General features: G+C 35.3%; 2 protein-coding genes across 6 annotated transcripts in view; one reads left to right on the plus strand and one right to left on the minus strand.

Annotated features, from left to right (window-relative positions):
- LOC129779759 (rab3 GTPase-activating protein catalytic subunit) overlaps positions 1-19,176 on the minus strand; it is a 526,672-nt gene that overhangs the window by 442,992 nt on the left and 64,504 nt on the right. The window lies entirely within an intron of this gene.
- LOC129779760 (leucine-rich repeat and fibronectin type-III domain-containing protein 3) overlaps positions 1-19,176 on the plus strand; it is a 449,197-nt gene that overhangs the window by 389,872 nt on the left and 40,149 nt on the right. The gene's annotated exons all lie outside the window — the stretch shown is intronic.

Consider the following 19,176-nt stretch of genomic DNA (forward strand, 5'->3'; position numbering starts at 1 on the left):
ATCGGCTTCGGTAATTAGGGGGAGAGTCCTGGCTGAATGAAGAAGAAGGAGAAGAGAAAGGGCCGCTGACAAATAAGATTAGGGATTATGTTAGAATTGGTTTGGGCGATAGTTTTCACTGCGATAAGCCGGGATGTGGAATGCGAAGGGTGCGAACAGCCGGGAAAGCTTTCGTTTAACTTTTTCCCTCAGCTTCTTTCCAAACAGGATTGCAAAAATCGATGTGATATAGTGGGTGAAGATGTTTTTTCTTCCCTGAATAGTGTCCCCAGCGACATGTCAGTTTATTGCCAGGGATCAGTTTTTTTCCCTTTTTCATTGAAGTTTCTCGCTCTATATCCGGATACTCGCATATCCGATGTGAAAGTATTCTCAGTGTTCGTAATCCTTTTGGAATAATTTGAAACAGTTTAACGAGCTGAGAGTGCGGTAGTCAAACTCTTTAATCTAATAAGTATCGGAAATTTGGAAAAAATGGTCACAAAAATTGTGGCAGTTGTTTTTTCCGCATTTTTTTTTTCTCAAAATTGTTTAATTTCATTAGCTCCGTTACATTGGTTTCAAGTAGCCAAACTTCATCAATATACATCATACATTCTATTAAAATTTGGGGTAGTTTTAAAAACTTTTTTTCCAGAATATACCTACTTTCAAAAAATCGTGGCCATTGAACCGCTGAACCGATTGTTGGTCTTTGACCATCAAATAAGTGAATGGAAAGGTCTATAAAAATTCAAACATACATTTTTTAAATTCAGCATTTTGCTGCTGTTGTTCGTTCACCCAATCGACGTATGCCCGACGCATTCCATGGATATTTTGTGTAAAAAATCCTCAGCTTTCTATGAAAAAATATAAAACAATATAGCGCCCTTGGTCCCGAGACCAAGACCATAAAAAAACAAATAAAATCAATAATAAAGGAAACAAAATTCAAATTTTCTGCAACTGAAGTATTTTTTCTGCGGAGATGAGGTGATTGGATTTAATCTGGCTTTAATTTAATTTAATATTTTTTTTCATTTTAGTCATTTTAGAAAAAAAGTGATTTTTCGGACCACCCTTAAACGAAAATGGTCACCCTAACGAAAAAATAAGTTGAATCGCATGTAGATTCTATTTTTTATTTTGCTTTTTAAATTTTCAAAAATTTATATTTTCATTTTAGCGAGTTCGTTACGGCACCACCATACGTCAAACTTTGTTAAACTAGAAGTGTTTTCAAAAAAAAATATGCAAAAAAAATATCGAAATGGAGGCGTTTCGAGATATAAAAGGTTAAAATATTAAATTCATTTTTTGAGTAAGATTTTTTAATTCAATTTAATTTTTCAATTTTCCTAAATATTTCATCGATTTTACAACAACTTTGTCAAACTTCATATTTTAATGAGACATCCGGATTTTGAGTTATGATTTTTTGATAGAAAGATCAACGATTTTGAATACGTCCCTTTGAAAAATCAGTTGTAATTAAAATTGGTCATATGACAACGAAAATTGTGATTTTGGATAGTTTCCATCACAAGCACCAAGCTTCAAAAAATTTGAGACGGTTGAGTCAAAAGTTCCTGTTGATCGATTTGACGTGGATTTGCTCCCATATCAAACTGGAGTTATGTCTGTCTGTTTCTATACATGATTTTGATAAACGTTAATAAAATAAATTCATTTGTACATTCAACTTCTATCATAAAAAATATCCTTTAAGTGATATAATTTCACTTCTTTGAAATTAAATTATTAAAAAAAAGAATCTTATTATTCTTTCTGAATGGGTATTATTCACTCTAGAGGAAGTTCATGGTAATCTGCAAAGAACGCAACTAAAATCATAGCTGAAGTGCTAATTTTCTCACCCTTTAAGATCCGTGCAATAAAACAATAAAAAAAAAACTATTGTAGAAAAATAAACTTTAAAAAAGCACTGTTTGAGATACACATTCTTCATTTTTTGAATTTATTGAATTTTTCCATTTTTATTTGATAAAATCGAACGAATCAAATAAACGTGAAAAAACAGCTCATGATTTAAGAAGGGAAAAATTTATAAAATATTACATTTTGTTTTCTTGCCAAAGCTCTGCACATTTACAAGACATTCGTGTTTGAGATTTTTCATGTTAGAGTTACCTCCTACCATTTCGAAAAAAAGGTTATTACAGGTCGGACTAGATTATATATAGTCGACCATTTTTTTCAACAATTATTTCCAAATCCTATACATAATCGAATCTCAAGAGAACAAATTTTTCATTAATGTATTAATGTCAAACATTAATAGAAAAATAGCTTTTTTGTGATTCGATTACGTATTGGATTCGAAAATTAACGATGAAAGTGAAATTGCGATTATATCATATATAATCGAGTCCGACCTGCATATAAGTAGGCTCTAAACCTTATTGAAGGATGTCTATCAATTGTGCCTACGGTGACCGGAATAAATCGCCACAGTAAACAACTGCAACAGAAACAACCGCTTAGAAAAAGTGTAGTAGGCTAGAAATATTTGGCGCGGGAAAAACATCATGTGCCTCACATTTCTATTATAAATTTATTCTCTTGTTCTCGTTTTTCGAAATTTATTCTGAGGACAATGTAATGGGGACGAAGTCCCCATTTGGCGAGGATAAGGAATCGAGGCGGCCCATGCCGCCAAGATGACGCAATCCGAGTCCACCGCCGACCCGCCGTCGGAAGCGGCGGTGTCTCGCACGCAAACCTGGGATCCACTGATTGCCCGGTTAGTTTGAAACATAGGATACGATCCTTTAGCAATGTCCGACCGAGCTCTAGCGAGCGTCGGACGGTATACGTCTGCCCGGGGCGTTACGTTTGCCTGGGGCGATACGTTTGCCCGGTTAATTCTTGTTTTGAAATACAATACCGCGCCACAATATTTATAGCCTACTACACATTTTATAAGCGGTGGTTTCTGTTGCAGTCGTTTTCTGTGGCGATTTATTCCGGGAACCTGTGCCTACACCCATTTCTAGGAATGAATCAGAGAAGTGTCCCGCATTGTTTTCAAATCTAGGCATTAATTTGTTTTTATTATTTATTCATATTTTGCTACTCTCTCGTGTTGTATCGAATTTATCCTATTTATTATCAGAAGATTTAACAATATGATCTCACAATTTAATTCTTCAGAAATTTTCATTCTCCATTCGGGCGAACGTCATTCGATTAAATGTTACACATCCGTATTCTTGTATAGATGCATACATTTCAGACGGTTTTTCTAGTTCTTTATATCATTATATAAGTTACTAGCTGACCCGGCAAACTTCGTCCCGTCCAAAATTTGTTTTTTTGTTATCAATACCTTCAAACATTCACGTTTTCTTACTAAGCGCAAGTTCATGAGTCCAATCGCAGAACTGTTCATTGATTGATCTTCTAATCGATCCCGTTGAATTTACCTTTTACTATAAAATTCCTAGTACTTCTACCAAAACGCATGATTATAATATCAGATTATTTTCATACACAATTCGCGTTTAAGATTTTTCAACCACTTGCAAATAACATGTTTCTCCGTTACATGGAATAAATGTTTGAGGGGGAAAGGAGAAGGGAAGAGTGTCTATTCACCATAAAAACGTTTCGTGCTCCCTAAAATCTTCACATGCCAAATTTGGCTCCATTTGCTTAATTAGTTTTCGAGTTATGCAGAAATTAGTTTTTAATTTGTATGGCAGCCTAAGAGAGAAGAAGGAGTACCTGATCACCGTAAAAACATTTATTGTACCCTAAAACCTTCACATGCTAAATTCGGTTTCGTTTGCTTGATTAATCTCGAGTAATGCAGAAATTTGTGTTTCATTTGTATGACAGCCCCCCTTTAGAGAGGGTGGTGGAGTATCTAACCACCGTAAAAACATTTATTGTACCCTAAAATCTCCGTATGCCTAATTTAGTTTCATTTGCTTGATTAATTCTCAAGTAATGCAGAAATTTGTGTTTCATTTGTAAAGCAGCCCCCCCCTAAGAGAGGGGGGGGGGGAGGAGTATCTTACTACCATATAATCGTTTATTGCATCCTAAAACCTCCACATGCCAAATTTGGTTTCATTTGCTTGACTAATTCTCGAGTAATGCAGAAATTTGTGTTTCATTTGTATGGCAGCCCCCCCCTTAGAGAGGGGGGTGAAGTGTCTAACCACCGTCAAAATATTTATTACACCCTAATACTTCCACATGCCAAACTTGATTTAGTTTGCTTGATTAATTCTCGAGTTATGCAGAAATTAGTGTTTCATTTGTATGGCAGCCCCCCCTTGAAGAGGGCATTTATTGCACCCTAAAGCCTCCACATGCCAAATTTGGTTTCGTTTGCTTGTTTAATTCTCGAGTAATGGAGAAAATTGTGTTTCATTTGTATGACAGCCCCCCCTTAGAGAGGGGGAGGGGTCTGGAAATATCATGAGAACATTCCCCGATCCCAAAAACCCGTACATTTTCATGTCGATCGGTTCAGTAGTTTCCAAGTCCATAAGAATCAGACAGACAGACAGAAATCCATTTTTATATAGATAGATTAATTTAAGGGAACATCTGTACAACTGGCTGTTATCAAAGAACGGTAACATTAGCAGATGCATGCTCTCAACGCACTCAAGACATCGATCACGAGATAGACCAAAAATTGCATATAGCCAACAACAATCTAAGCGGCAGCGATAAGCATCCCAACGATGCATGTAGGAATGAGGAATCCTAAACAAATAATAGAAGATAAGAACCCAAGGAAAGCGAAACCATAAATGATGAACAAGTCCTAATGTCGCAGAATATAGTGCTCATTAAATCCGAAAGTCCAGTTTGGGTCTTTAACATATATAATTAGCCATTATTTTATTGTTCCAAGCACACTGAACTGATTAACGAAAAACATATTCAACATTGAAACAGTCACAAGCTGGTTAAATGGGGGAGGGGGTTTGTTCAAGAAAAAACATGCATGGTATGAACCTCGGAAAAGCAAGAAAAAAACGTTTCTGGTCAAAATTGTGACCGTTTGAAAAAATTAATTGCTTTTTAACACTTTTTATATTAATTTCAATTAAAAAAACAGTAAAAAAAAATTTCATGCGATAGAAAAATGTAGAAAGATGCGTCCACATCAAATTGAAATAAATCGGTTCAGTAGAACATGAGCTATTGTGTACACCAGCTTGAAAATAGTAATTTAAAGAAAAAAACGCGTTTGAAGTTTTGAGTTAAAGTAGTATTAGATTAGATACAGCATCACTGCTTCATCAAATTCTTCCAAGGGAATATTCTTAAATGTCTAAATTTCAGAAATGTGAATTTATTTGTTTTTTAGCTTTTTTCCAAATAAGAATACATCCAGGTTTTTACGCGGTCTCCCCCGTAAAAAAATCTGATCTGTATGACATCTCTCCCTCAGCCGAAGCTTTTTGAACATTCAAACATTTTGAATTATATTTAATGCTTATGACGGAAATTAGTGCCGCACCCTATCACAATTCACTCGAGGATTTTCGGATAACCTTGTTTGTTTTTTCGTGGATTTTCAAATTTACGCGTAAAAAAAATATTGGATTAATTCTTGGATTCTTGTTGCTACTTCGTTGTGAATTTGCTCGTGTTTTCGTTGTAGATATTGCGTTGCACACGTTCCGGTTCCGATGAAGTGTCTTAATATATTATGAAGATTATCTTGCTTCTTCTTCGGTTCCTCCTGAAGCTACTTATCACTTTTAAAGTTAATGGTATATCGATGATTGCTGTTTCAAGTATTTCGTGATCCTAAAATTAGGTGTTTAGTCAATCAAATTGCTTTCCTAGAAGTGTCTTTCATATGAAACAACTCCGTGCAAAATCGAAAATGCTCTGAATGAAAGTTCTCGATCCCGTCCTCTTTTCAATTATCATATTCTTACTTGAAACTTCTTGTGTAATTGAAATGAGATCTTCGTCCACGTTATTGCTATTTCACTACAATAGAAATAGAAAAACAATAAATCTTTATTGTACTGTCGAAGTAACCTCACTGAAAATTATAATTTTAAAATAAAGAACTATTGTATCTCAGAATAATTTTTCTAATTGTTTTATTTTGAATAACAAATGCTGTATTATTTTCTTTCGGATTTTTTTTGGCATACAGATATTCGGTGCCGTGTTGGATTCATCATAATGGAGATATTACTTTTTCCAAATAGATCAAATTTCAATACTTCACAAAATCACATCCACTTAAGTTAAGTTATATCAAAATATATGTAGGTTCGATTTTTGATTTGATTTTACATGAAAAATTAAATTTAACGTTTTATTGTAAGACTAACCGTTCTCGAGATATAAACAATTATATAAAATAGGTTAAATCAATTAAGATAAATCTTTCTTGATTATTAGCGTAATGCAAACTCCGTCCAAATAGGGCCATTTTTCGAACTCATCATCATATATCAGAAATAGGAACCTTCATCACAAGCGCAAACGGAAGAAAAAAACTCATTCCTCGTATTATTATTTCCAATCGATTCATTGTTTCCCCCCAAGAAGCACGCGAAATAAAATCACGTATTTACTTTACTCGTATAATTAATCCTAGGCAAAAAAAGAAAAGCTAACACTGTTTTGTAACTTTGCTTCTTTGTGATAACACTCCCGGGTCGCGCACGCCGGGAACCAGAAAAAATAAAACGGATAAAATTTATTGTTACTGTGTGACGACGAGAATGGGGCGAATATACTATTCCCTCCGAATGGATATGGACGCAAGCTTATAATCGCTTCCAGAAGACCACCACCAGCATGCAAGCGATCCAACGCCGATCCATCCGTGGGGCGGTGGTAAGTTATCGTAATGAATATTTCCACGCGAAAGACCACGTCCCGAAAGTGGGAAAACTACGGCTATTATTTTCGCCGCCGATGGCGGGAGAGAACGTCGTCCCGATAATGGGTCAATACGGATTTACTGCATATGGAAGCTTCACTAATGGCGCTGGCTAGAAATGATAGCGGTTATTTTTTCGGGTGCAGCAATCACCCTTCAATGAAAATTATTTATCACACTGACAGTGAATAAAAAATATGGCGAAACTAAAATTGCTCAATCAGTTTCGGCAAAATAAAACGAAAGCGATATGTTCTTGGGGTAAAGGCTTCGTTCTTGGCCGGCTGTCAAATGGACGGGTTCATTTTCGCAGCAAGAAAAATAAAGCAAAATATGTTTTCATTATTCCGTGTGCGGATTTTTCAACGATTTGTTTGACATGTTGTCCCAATTTACCAAGCTGTGAGTAGTCATGAACACGAGTTGAATCCTGGAAAGCAGAGAACTGATTAATTGATACGTCAATTGAGTTGATTGCGTCAGCCAGCCATATCGGTACAACAGAACCCACTCGATGGTAATTATAATTTTATTGGTCCATCGTTGTCTGATTATGCAACTTCCCTATCGGATGAATTATTGAATAAGATATTATCGTCATAGCCGTCAACACCGACACTAAGTGCGTGGAGGGAGAGGGGAAGCATTGTCTGTGGTATGACTAATACCCATACTGTACACCTGTTATCAGCGCGTTATGGGCTTATGGTGAACCACAGAATGATCCCCACTACTAGCTCTAGATTCGCTTGTAAACCCCGAAACAGGAGCCACGAGGTTGGGGAGCTGGATTTTGTGTCATCTGTGGATTATAAATATTAGCCACGCGCTATTGAAACTGACAGGTGGGGGATATTTATTACGCAACTGTGAGTGTGAGTTAACCGCTTGGAAAAGAAGTAGTTGGATAGTTGATTGAAGTGGGAATTGGTGAAATTTTCATTATGTTGATCAGAAACAAAGAGTGTGAGCCGTCAGCAACGAATGTCACATGCGGGATTTGCTAGTTTTATTTATTTGCTTTTGAATGCGAAAATTGCTTTTTAAACGAAAATATATTCTTATGCATTTTATACATCTTTATTTTGTTTGAACTTTGGTTGGCACTTGGTTGCTGCTCTCCGCGATTCACCTAAACCAGCCAAATTGCACATAGAACACACAGAATTGCAAGTTGCAACCCATTCACAATGAGAGAGTTTCGGTGATTCAAGCTTTAAATAGTCAATAACGATGCTGGCCACTTCCTTAAAATTACCAGGGGACGAAACGGAATCTCGAATGTATTTCAATGCTAGTGACCTAATCAACGGTATATTTCGGGACTTTAAATATTCCGCATATTTTTACACCCGGCGGCGGACGATATCTTGACGATATGATTTGTGACAAATCGCGTTTCGAATTCTCAAATATTTTTTTCCTAATTCCGATGACGGAGGATATTTATGACCAATCTTAGAAGGCAACCGAGATAACACATCTACTGCAAAACAGACTCACAATATGTTTCGAAGCTGATTGGGCCTCATTCTCTTGAATATTGGCAATTTTTTTGGCTTGGGTGAGTTTTCGATTTTCTATTCCAGATTATGGGGTTTAAGGTTTTGGAGCTTTAGCTTTATTGTGTTTTTTGCATTTCAGCTTCAGATTTTTGGATTGAAATTCTGGAATCTATGATTTTTAAGCTTTAGATTTTTTGATTATATATTTCTGATTGTAGATATTTAAATTTTAAATGTTTGGATTTGAGACTATTGTATTTTTGATTAAAAATTGATGGAGATTATATTCTAGACTTTTGGATTCTAAGCTTTTGCATACACAGCTTATTGAATTTTTATTATGTTGTGTAAACATTACCAGCATTCCAAAAATCATAGCTAATGCAATGGTCTTTTCTGTTTCGACGTCTCCTAAACCATGAACAAAAATTTTTTTTACTATTGTATGCATCGGAAAATATTTATTTATTTTTTATAATGTAGGTACATGTCTAAAGTTTTTATTTACATTGTTTTAAAGATCAAATCTGTTAGGTGACGTCCCCCATTCTCCATACATTGCGTAAACCGATTTCTGGCGTTTGTCATGACTCTTGTTAGCATAGCAGGTGTTATGTTGGCAATTTCTTCTTGGATGTTGGTCTTCAAATCTTGTAGGGTTCTTGGACGGTTCACATAAACACGGGATTTCAAAAAAAACCCCATAGAAAAGCGTGAGAGCGTGCCGGCCATTCCAAATCGCCTCTAATTGAGATAAGGCGCTCTGGAAAGTGTTCCCTCAAAACAGCCATCGATGCTCTTGAAGTGTGTGCTGTTGCACCGTCTTGTTGGAACCAAGTGTCCCCCAAATCCAAATTTTCTAGCCGTGGGAAAAAAAATTGTAGCATGTTTAAATACCGGTCCGAATTCACTGTCACTGTAGCCTCATTTTCCTTAAAAACCAGGGACCAATAATTCCAGCTGAGGAAATTGCACACCGCACTGTGACTTTGGGTGAATGCAAAGGCTTTTGATGCAATTCTCGAGGGTTGGTGTCAGCCCAGTAGCGCATGTTTTGTTTGTTAACCGACCCACACAAATGAAAATGGGCTTCATCGCTGAAAAAAACAATAGCACCCTCGGGAACTACATCAAGAAGAAGCTCACACGCGTTCATCCGAGAATTGAAGTCACGTTCTGAAAGTTCCTGCACTATCGCCATCTTAAGGCCGTTTTATATTATCCAGCACGTAGCGTTAACGGCACGTACCGACACCGGCAGACAAATACATGATGTATTCATATCATCAGGCATAGCAACTTCTCTGTAGGGGCCGGTAGCGCAGACGGAGCGGAGAAATGCACCTGATGATTGAACCGATGTCGTACCGAAGAGCGACGAACACACCCATACCACGAACTTCGACGTTTGATTTGTATGTATGGTGCTACTCGCCCGTGTAGTTCGTGCCCGACACCGGCAAATTATTCTTTTCGAGAATTCCTTCATGCATTTGTCTGAAACGTGCTGTGTATGTCCGGAGCCGTTCCGCTATATATACGCATACACATTTGAAACACACGTAATAATATTTGACTTGCATGAAACGTGCCGTGCCGGTTACGCTACGTGCCTGATAATATAATATTACCTTTATAGGGATGAAAATGAAGATCATCACGAAGAATTCTTCTCACAGAACGATCGGACAGTCCAAGGGCAGATGCGTGTTTGCGCGCAGAACGCCGTGGCGATCGCAACATTGACGCTCTCACTGCTTCAATGTTCTCAGGTGAACTAACATGCCGAGGGACTCCAGTTCTTCCTTTTGTCGCACTTGCAGTTTGTCTGAATGTAGTGACCCATGTAACAATTGATTTGCGGTCTGGGACGGGAGCCAACGGGGCTAAATTAAAGCGATTCCGAAATGCACGCTGTGTTGCAATCAGGGCTAGTTATTTTCGAAGCTAATAAATGTGATTGAATTTTATTCATACAACTCTCACTTCCACTACAGTCATTTTCGGTGGATTAATTTCAGTGTATCGGGGTGTAGTGGAAACGAAATATTCTCTACGCATACAGTAGCATTGATTCTTTTGTTTCGTTCCTTTCCCCTTTCGTTCTCTTACAAGTATAAAAGCAGAAGCTTTCACTGACGATTAAAACTGCTTGAACGGGTTATATTTATTTTCATTTCGCATGTTAGAGGATGCTTGCTGCTTTCAAACGTAAGTTTTATTTTACCAAAATGGATCGTCGCGGACCGTGTTCAAAATTCTTCAATCACTTGTAAATAACATGTTTCTCTGTTATTTGGGATACATGTTTGTTATAGAAAATGTAATAAAATGAAAGACGGCACAGATCGGACTATTCCTTTCTCGAGGTTTTCACCCTCTCTAAGAGTGAAAAGAATAGTCCGATTTGAGCTGTCTTCATTTTATTATATTTCCTGTATGAAATATGTATTCCATGTTACGAAGAAGCATGTTATTTGCAAGTACGCTGGATTCTTTTTTATGCGTTTTTTGCGTGATATTTTTTACGCTATTCGCTCAAAATTACGCGATTTTTTTATGCGATTTGCTTGAAATTACGCGATTTTTTTTACACGGTTTGCTCGAAATTACGCGATTTTCGACTAGGTCTGCGCTTTCAGCGTGCCCACGCAGAATTGCGAGCGCATACACAACGCCGGAAGCACGCGCACGCACATACCATTGGATGCACAAACACGCACACACACGCGCAAACATGCACAAACATGTGCACAAAAACGCGAGCGCACACAAACATACAAATGGACGCACAGGTGCGCACAAACGCGCACTCACAAGCACATACACGCGCACAAACGTGCACACGCACAGACGCACGCACGGAAAGAATCGAGCACGCACGTGCACACACGCACACAAATACGTGCACACGTGCGCACACACACCCACACATGCCCATGCACAAAAAAACGCGCACACCTGCACACAAGCAAGAAAAAAACACGCGCAAACGCACGTACACACGCGCACAGAAACACGCACAAATGCGCGCAAACACGCCTACACATGCCCGCGCATAAAAAAAGCACACACCTGCATGCAAGCAAAAAAAAACACGCGCACACACGCACACAAACACCCAAAAAACGCGCGAACATACACAAACACCCACACAAATACACGTGCACGTACACAAACAAGCACAAACACAAACATCGGGCTGTCGAATACTCGGCTATCCGGACTCGAAGCTGACCGGTATCCAGTATCCGACCAAACCACTATCCGTTTCATCACTAATTTCACACTGACAACTAGCGCCGGTAAATAATTACTCCTGCACGCATACTACACAACCCTCACTGCGCCGTTTTCATTAGTTTCAGTGAATAAGTTTCGAATGCAACAAGGAAACATTCCTTTCTATACAAACTGCCAGAATACATGGATGCTTCAAATTAATTTCCAAGTGACGATTTCTAACGTCGCTTTGGTTTGCAGAATGAAAGGAATCAACGTGAAATGAAAGGAATATGTACGAAAGAGACGAGATATTTTTCTTATTGTGCGTGAAAAGAGAATAGATATATTTTAAGCCTGCATGGTTCTGGTTCTGTTCTGAGAAGCGATAGAAACATTATTGAGTGACGATGTGCTAATTGAAGTGAAATTGTCAGGCCCTGGTTGCAATAACCGAACATCCGCTTGAAAAGTGTACCTCAACGGCAAAGGCACGCTCCTCACTATTCTAACGCATGATGGCGACTGAACCGTGTCGGGACAAAACCTTACAGTATCCCCTCTTGAACGAGACCACTAGCGCTCCGCTATGACATCAATTAACTGAGTGGCGCGCATTTTAAAAAGGGAAGTTATGCTGCCGCACCCTGTATTTTTTGCAATCCCCTCAATACTGGTATCAAATGAAATAATTTGACTAATAGAATACAGTACAGGTCGGACTCTTTTATATACAATTTTGGACTCGATTATATTCATTTTGTAAAAATATTTTTTTTATATTTCAAATATGGCTTATATCATGAAGAAATATAAACTTTCACCGCTAAAGTGAAGTTTAAGTGCCTATTACATGTACAGTGGAGTAAAAATCGTGATTTTTGATTTTGCTTGAATCTTCACCAAGAATTTTTTATATCGGTATTGTAGCGAAATTAAGATAGATATGAAATTGGGTGTCAAAGAACAAATTGTAGAGCGGTTAGAAAGCTTCAATTTAATTGATAGAAATAATCAAGTTCAATGCGAATTTTTAGGATTAAACCAATCATAAAACACTGAAAACTACTAGCTTCGAAGTTTTTCACTTTCAAAATGTTATTTAAATCCACTAATTTAGATGTTTCACAACTATATACTGTACTAAATTTTCTCATTTTTCTAATGGAAGCAACAGAATCATCTTCTGTAGCGTACTTTTAAATGTTCCACCAGTTTGAAGCAACAAAGTCCGAAACAAACAAAAAGTTCTATAACTTTGTCATTGTTGAAACTCGAACATATGCGTAGGATTGATATTTTGCATGGGGTGTTGTTACAAGGTAGTGAACAATTTTTATGGGGTAGCTTTTTAAAATTTTAGAGTCGATTTTTCCCATACATTCATTGACACCCTAATACACAGCCATTGAATGCCGAACCAATATCTCAGATTTCCATGAAAAGTGGTAGCTTTGATCTTTATCGCAAAACATTAGACTCGTATCTTTTTTTTTTCGTTAGGGAGATCATTTCCATTTTAGGTTGGTTCGATTTTTTTTTCCACCTTTCCCAAAAATGACTTTTTTCAAAAAATTTTCACTTTGATTTGAATGGTCGATATATCAAATTGAAGCCAATGAGCTAGCCTTTTATTAAAATGCTATGAACTTGCAAAAAAAACTGGAATTTATTCTCGTATTAATTGATTGTAGTCGTTTTTTTATTGTTTTCATAGCTTTGGACTAGAGGGCGCTATATTTTTTATATTTTTTTCTGGAAAGCTGAGGATTTTTACATAACATATCTCGAAATGAGAGATGCCATTTGTTTGTTTTTATTATATGATTTCTCAAAGTTAACCAGTGGGCCGAAAAGCCATTTTCCCTTTTTTTCACTACAAAAATTCATAACTTTTAAACTACTGGACCGATTCAGATGATCGCATATCAAATTGAAGCTTATGAGTTAGTTTTCAATTCTCGCTCTTCACATATTTTGCAACCTTTTTTCTATTTATAAACATGTCAAGAACATGCCAATCGCGAGAATTCACACAAAAAAAATGTGACGAATAAAACATCAGTTTTTGAGGAGGCTTCATGTATAAATGTCATATATTTCAGAAACTATAAGAGCTATACTAGAGAGAAACTATAAAATGTAAGTCATTGATCAAAATTCATATTATCTTAAACTTTGCCGAATGCATTATATCACTATCTTAGCCATAAACAAAATTAGGATTAGTTGTATTTTTTCAATGAAATTGATGGAAACATGAAAAGTTATTACTAGAAAAACTTTTTTCCCTGTAGAAATTCTCACATTCCGATGTATGGATAATTTGTTGATTATTATATGGGCTATTGATAGATTTTATAATGAATACTTTTTAGCGAAAAAATGTTGGATTATTCCTTGGCATATGTAAATCACTACGCAATGGGCCTAGCTTTATAGTGTTTCAATCCATCGGAAAAAATGATAAAAGTTATCTTTTATAGATTTATTCCTGGTGCACTTTTTAAACAATTGATCCGGTTGTTAAATAACTTTTGCACTTAATAGGAACACATGATTTTCTGACTTGAAATTCATCCTCGTTATATTGGTTATCTCCCTGATTTTAATACACTTGCTCCAGCAATCTTTCAATACATTCCACGAAAAATTAATGGAACAAGACAATTTTTGAATAGCTATAACTTTTTTATAAATGATCACATGGAGATGAAATATGCATCATTTTAAGGATACTAGTTTATAGATTAGGAATCTTCCAGTAACATATCTTTTAGGCTTTTTATAGTGATTTTGTACATTTTCAAAATTATTTTACAATCAATCTCAATCGATTGAAAGTTTCTTTCCCAATCGATCAATACTTGAGTAAATTTGAGTAGCATCAGCGTTATTGGATTCGTTGTTGGTTTGATTCAGAAAGTATTGTTTTAGACAAAAGAAGCTTCAAAACAGAACACAATTTTTTTCTTCTCCAGCATGTTGATCCCTTACACATACACACATGAAAGCAAGAATTGCACTAGAACATTCAAAAAAACATGAAACTTCAAATGATGTATATTTTATCTTTAAAGGCGAAGCTACAGCATTTGAAAAGCCACTGAAAATTCTTGGATTTTTTTTTCTGTTCAATGTTCATATACATACATACATACATTCCATCTCCTGAAATGAAAATCCAGAATATTTCGAAATGTTCCTCCACGACTGCTCTTCCTTGTTAATTCAATGAAAATTGTTTTCCACGCGAGCTTTTTTAATAGGTGATAGCAAGAATGTTGCAGCAATTCATTTAATGATTTTCGCGATGGTTTTTTGATTGTGTACCATTCATCCGAAGCACGATTACCCGAATGTAAAAAATACCTGAATGCTATTCACCAAAACACGTTCACCCGAAGCACATTCACCCATATGCATCAAATACCCGAATGCACATTTACCTGAATGCAACGTTTACCCAAATGAGGAAGAAAAAATCCGACAAATCAGGTTATGAGTTTAGTCGAATCTCCCGATAATAAATAAAATTAAATCAATACAACATGAAAGAGCAATCAAAGCTACAGGATTTTCGCCCTGGTATTGACGTAGCACTACGTCTATGATTTCTTCGTATAGTGGTCACGAAATTGAAAATGAGTCTCGATTGTTAAGAGATTTTGTTAAGGGATGCATATTACGCAAAATAGTCATTGCGATATATGTTGCAATTGCAATTTTCAGACACTTTTTCATCGTCCTTCACGTAGGTCTTAGAACTTGTACGACAACGTCTTCATAAGATCATCAACCCACGTTTGTCACTGAGATCGAAGAGTTCTCATACACTTTTGACAATCGTTCATGTATTTGCGCCTTTCAAAGTTGTCACAGATAGAACATCAGCATTTCGCCCGGACTATTTTCATCAATTTTGGTCAACGATCTGACATAGTAATAGTTGGGCCATGATGTGTGCAAAAAATAAGTTCTCCAGAAATTCTGAACGAAAATTATATGAATAGTCCATACAATTACCAAAAAATCACCCATACATCGTAAAACGGGCACAGTTACAGGGAAAGAGTTTTTCTAACAACAGCCTTTTCATGTTTTGTTTAAAAATTGAAATGAAAATGAATTGAATAATTACTATTAATGTTCTACTCGAAGCATTTTTGTGTGTATATTATCACGATTGACATGTTATGCAAACTTTTTTTTTCTATTTGGAAACATGACAAGAAAATGTCAAACGAGAGAATTTACACACAAAAATGTAACGAGTAAAACATATTTTTTTTCAGGAGCCTCCGTACCAAAATGCCATATACCGTTTTGTCTCGAATTCCGAACACTTAAGCTTTGACGGTCATTAAACAGTGTCTCATCACTCAAAATAATTCACTCGAAATAATTTCGATTTTTGGATACAATAGAGCCTTCTTTTTCATTTGACTTAAAAAAATAATTTACAAATATATTTTCATGGTGAAAAACTAAAAACAACATTAATCACATTTGTCTCAAATTCCGAATAGCAAAAATCCTTTATTTTTTAATTCATAACTTTTGAACTACTGGACCGATTCAGATGATCGATATATCAAATTAAAGCAAATTAGCTAAACCTTTTTTGAAATATATTTTACTTGCAAAAAACATGGATTTTGTTTTCGTAATTATTGATTGTGTGTGTTTTTTCTAGTTTACATGGTTTCGGGACCAAGGGCATTATATTTTTTATTTTTTCTTGAAAGCTGAGGATTTTTTACATAACATATTCAAGAATCAGAGATGTGTTTTTTTTATCGTTTTTGAGTTATTATTTTTCACAGTAAACATGATTTGAACTTCGTTAGATATTCCTTTTTTTTGCAAATTCAATATTTTTTCAAAGAAAACTAGCTCATTGACTTCCATTTAATATTATCGATTATCCAAATCTGTTCGGTAGATCAAAAGTTATAAATTTTAGAAAAACGTCATTTTTGGAAAAAAAGGGAAAAAATATATTCAAACCATCGATTAACTATGAATAATTATAATTCAAAAACGAAAAGAACATATCTCTGATTTTTGGATATGTTATGAAAAAAGTCCTCTGCTTTCAAGAAAAAATATAATAAAATATAGCGCCCTTGGTCTCGAGAGCATGAAAACTATAGAAAAAACAAATACGTATTATGAAAATAAAATTCATTTTTTTAGCAGGTGTGGCATTTTTTCAAAAAAGACCAGCTAATTCGCTTTGATTTGATATGTCGATCATCTGCATCGGTCCTGTAGTTCAAAAGTTGATTTTTTGAAAGGAGTCAAAATGAGTTTTTGGACCACTTAAAATGGAAATCATCATCATAATAAAAGCGGGTCTAATATTTTGCGATAAAGGACAAAACTATCACCGTTCACGGAAATCGGAGAACTACTACATCCGGTTGGCATGGAATGGCTGTATAATCCAATCAGTATATAATCGAGCCGACCTGTTACTTCAGGACCCCGGTTTTGTAATTGTAGTTTTAGTTGAAAACCTTACTGAGAAAAAAACAATTTTACTCTCGTTGGTTTGCGCCTGCGACCTGCGTTTTGCAAGGAAAGCGTTTATTTGTTAACAAATGATTTTTTTTATATTGTTGCTCCAGAATTGGATTGCCCTTGTACCCCAATTAGTGAACCGTTGCTGTATTTGCCTGAAAATAGTGTGTTCAAACATTTTCTGTTCGAAGTTTCATCCATGCGTCGAAACTTGATTCAAATTACGAACACAACTTTAACACTAATTTTAATAAAGATTTCTGCATAAAAGATTTTTTTTACAATTTATAGTAGATTCGTAACGAGATTCTTACCGAATGAAAACAACAAACAAAATAGTTGAAACAACCATAAAAATTGAAAATATGCAATGCTTTTTTTTCTACGGAATACATTTTATCATTGGGTTTCATAGTAATTTTTTTCAAAGCTTTAGTATTATAAATTATAGACAGTATCACTACATGTAAATGATGTTAAAATGAATGTCAAGACTCTCATTATTCAGTTATTTATGACACAGAAGTTCAGTAAATTTACATTTAAAATGAAGTGTTCGGAATTTGAATCATGCATAGAAACTTGATTCAAATTCCGAACACTACTTCAATACTAATTTTAATGAATATTTCTGCATAAAATATCTTTTTTTTCATCCATTTATTGTAGATTCTTATCTTTGTTAGCACTTAACATGAAAAAAAGCAAACAAAATTGTTGAAACAACTACAAAAACTGAAAAATTAACGATGCTTGTTTTTACGCAATTTGCTAACGAAAACATTTTATCTTTGGTTTTGACTGTCACTTTTTTGCAAATGTTTAATATTATAAATCATGGGCTATATTAATATGTGTCAATATTGTAAATTATAGGATGTATCAATGTCTGTAAATGATGTTAAAATGTAGCATATACCTCGAAGAATGTCAGGGCTTTCATTATTCAATTATTTATAACATTAAAGTGTAGTAAATTCACATTCAAAAATGAAGTGTTCGGAATTTGAGACTGTTCGGAATATGAGACAAAACGGTATTCCACAATAGTCCATATTTTAATAAGATAAAAAACTTTGTCGAACACACTAAATCACTATCTTGACAATAAACAAAATAAGGATTAGTTTTTTTCAAAGTCAAAGTTTCAAAGTTTCAGTAATTTTTTTCAGAGAAAACATTAAACAGTTTTCGTTAGAAAAACTTTTTTCCCGTAAAAGTGCCCATCTACCGACACATGAATGACTTGTTGGTAATTGTATGGGCTATTAATATTTTTTTCGAGAATTTCAATAAAAAAAAATTTTAAAGGAAAATGGTACTCAGTTTTTAAAATATTTTTTTTTTCTGAGCAATACTAAAAAAATATGCCCTCCTCGTTATCTGAAACAATAAAAATCGAACAGATTCAGAATCAATGAAGAAGCCGCTATCGCATGATCCTCGAACATGTCAAAAACATGTTTTTGACAAAATGGCGTCCGTTTGAAGAAAAAAATGCTGGCTAAAAGGTTTTTTTTTCGTTCCCGATTTTTGGAAAATTAAGATTTTTTTATTGGTTCATGCGACAGTGAGATGCATGCAGATTGTATTCATAGAAATTCGACATAAATCGGTTCAATGGAACTTGAGATATCGTTTATGCCAGTTTAAAAAAAAACTAGTTTCGAGAAAAACACGTTTAAAGTTAATTGTTATGGCCGTACTAGATAAGATACCGCATTACTAAAATGGTTTTAACTCGGTAAATGATGGTACTTTCGAAAAGTTCTTTCTAGGGTACATTCTTGAATGCCTAAACATAAAAAATACGACTTCCTCAAAATTCTAGACTAGAATACTACCTTAAATGACCAATGTCTTTACACCTGCGAAGTTTCACTGTAATCTTAGATGGTGATGCCAATGGCCAGCCAAGTTGGCATGAAATTTGTCTCCTAGTACATCCGCAAAAGTTTCAAAAGTTTCAATTTCAACTCCGAACAATAGGGAAGTTGGAATAATTTAGGAAATACATCAGGTTATACATTTATCTTCCAATAT

This window comes from Toxorhynchites rutilus, chromosome 3, assembly GCF_029784135.1.
Source record: "Toxorhynchites rutilus septentrionalis strain SRP chromosome 3, ASM2978413v1, whole genome shotgun sequence".
NCBI lineage: Eukaryota > Metazoa > Arthropoda > Insecta > Diptera > Culicidae > Toxorhynchites > Toxorhynchites rutilus.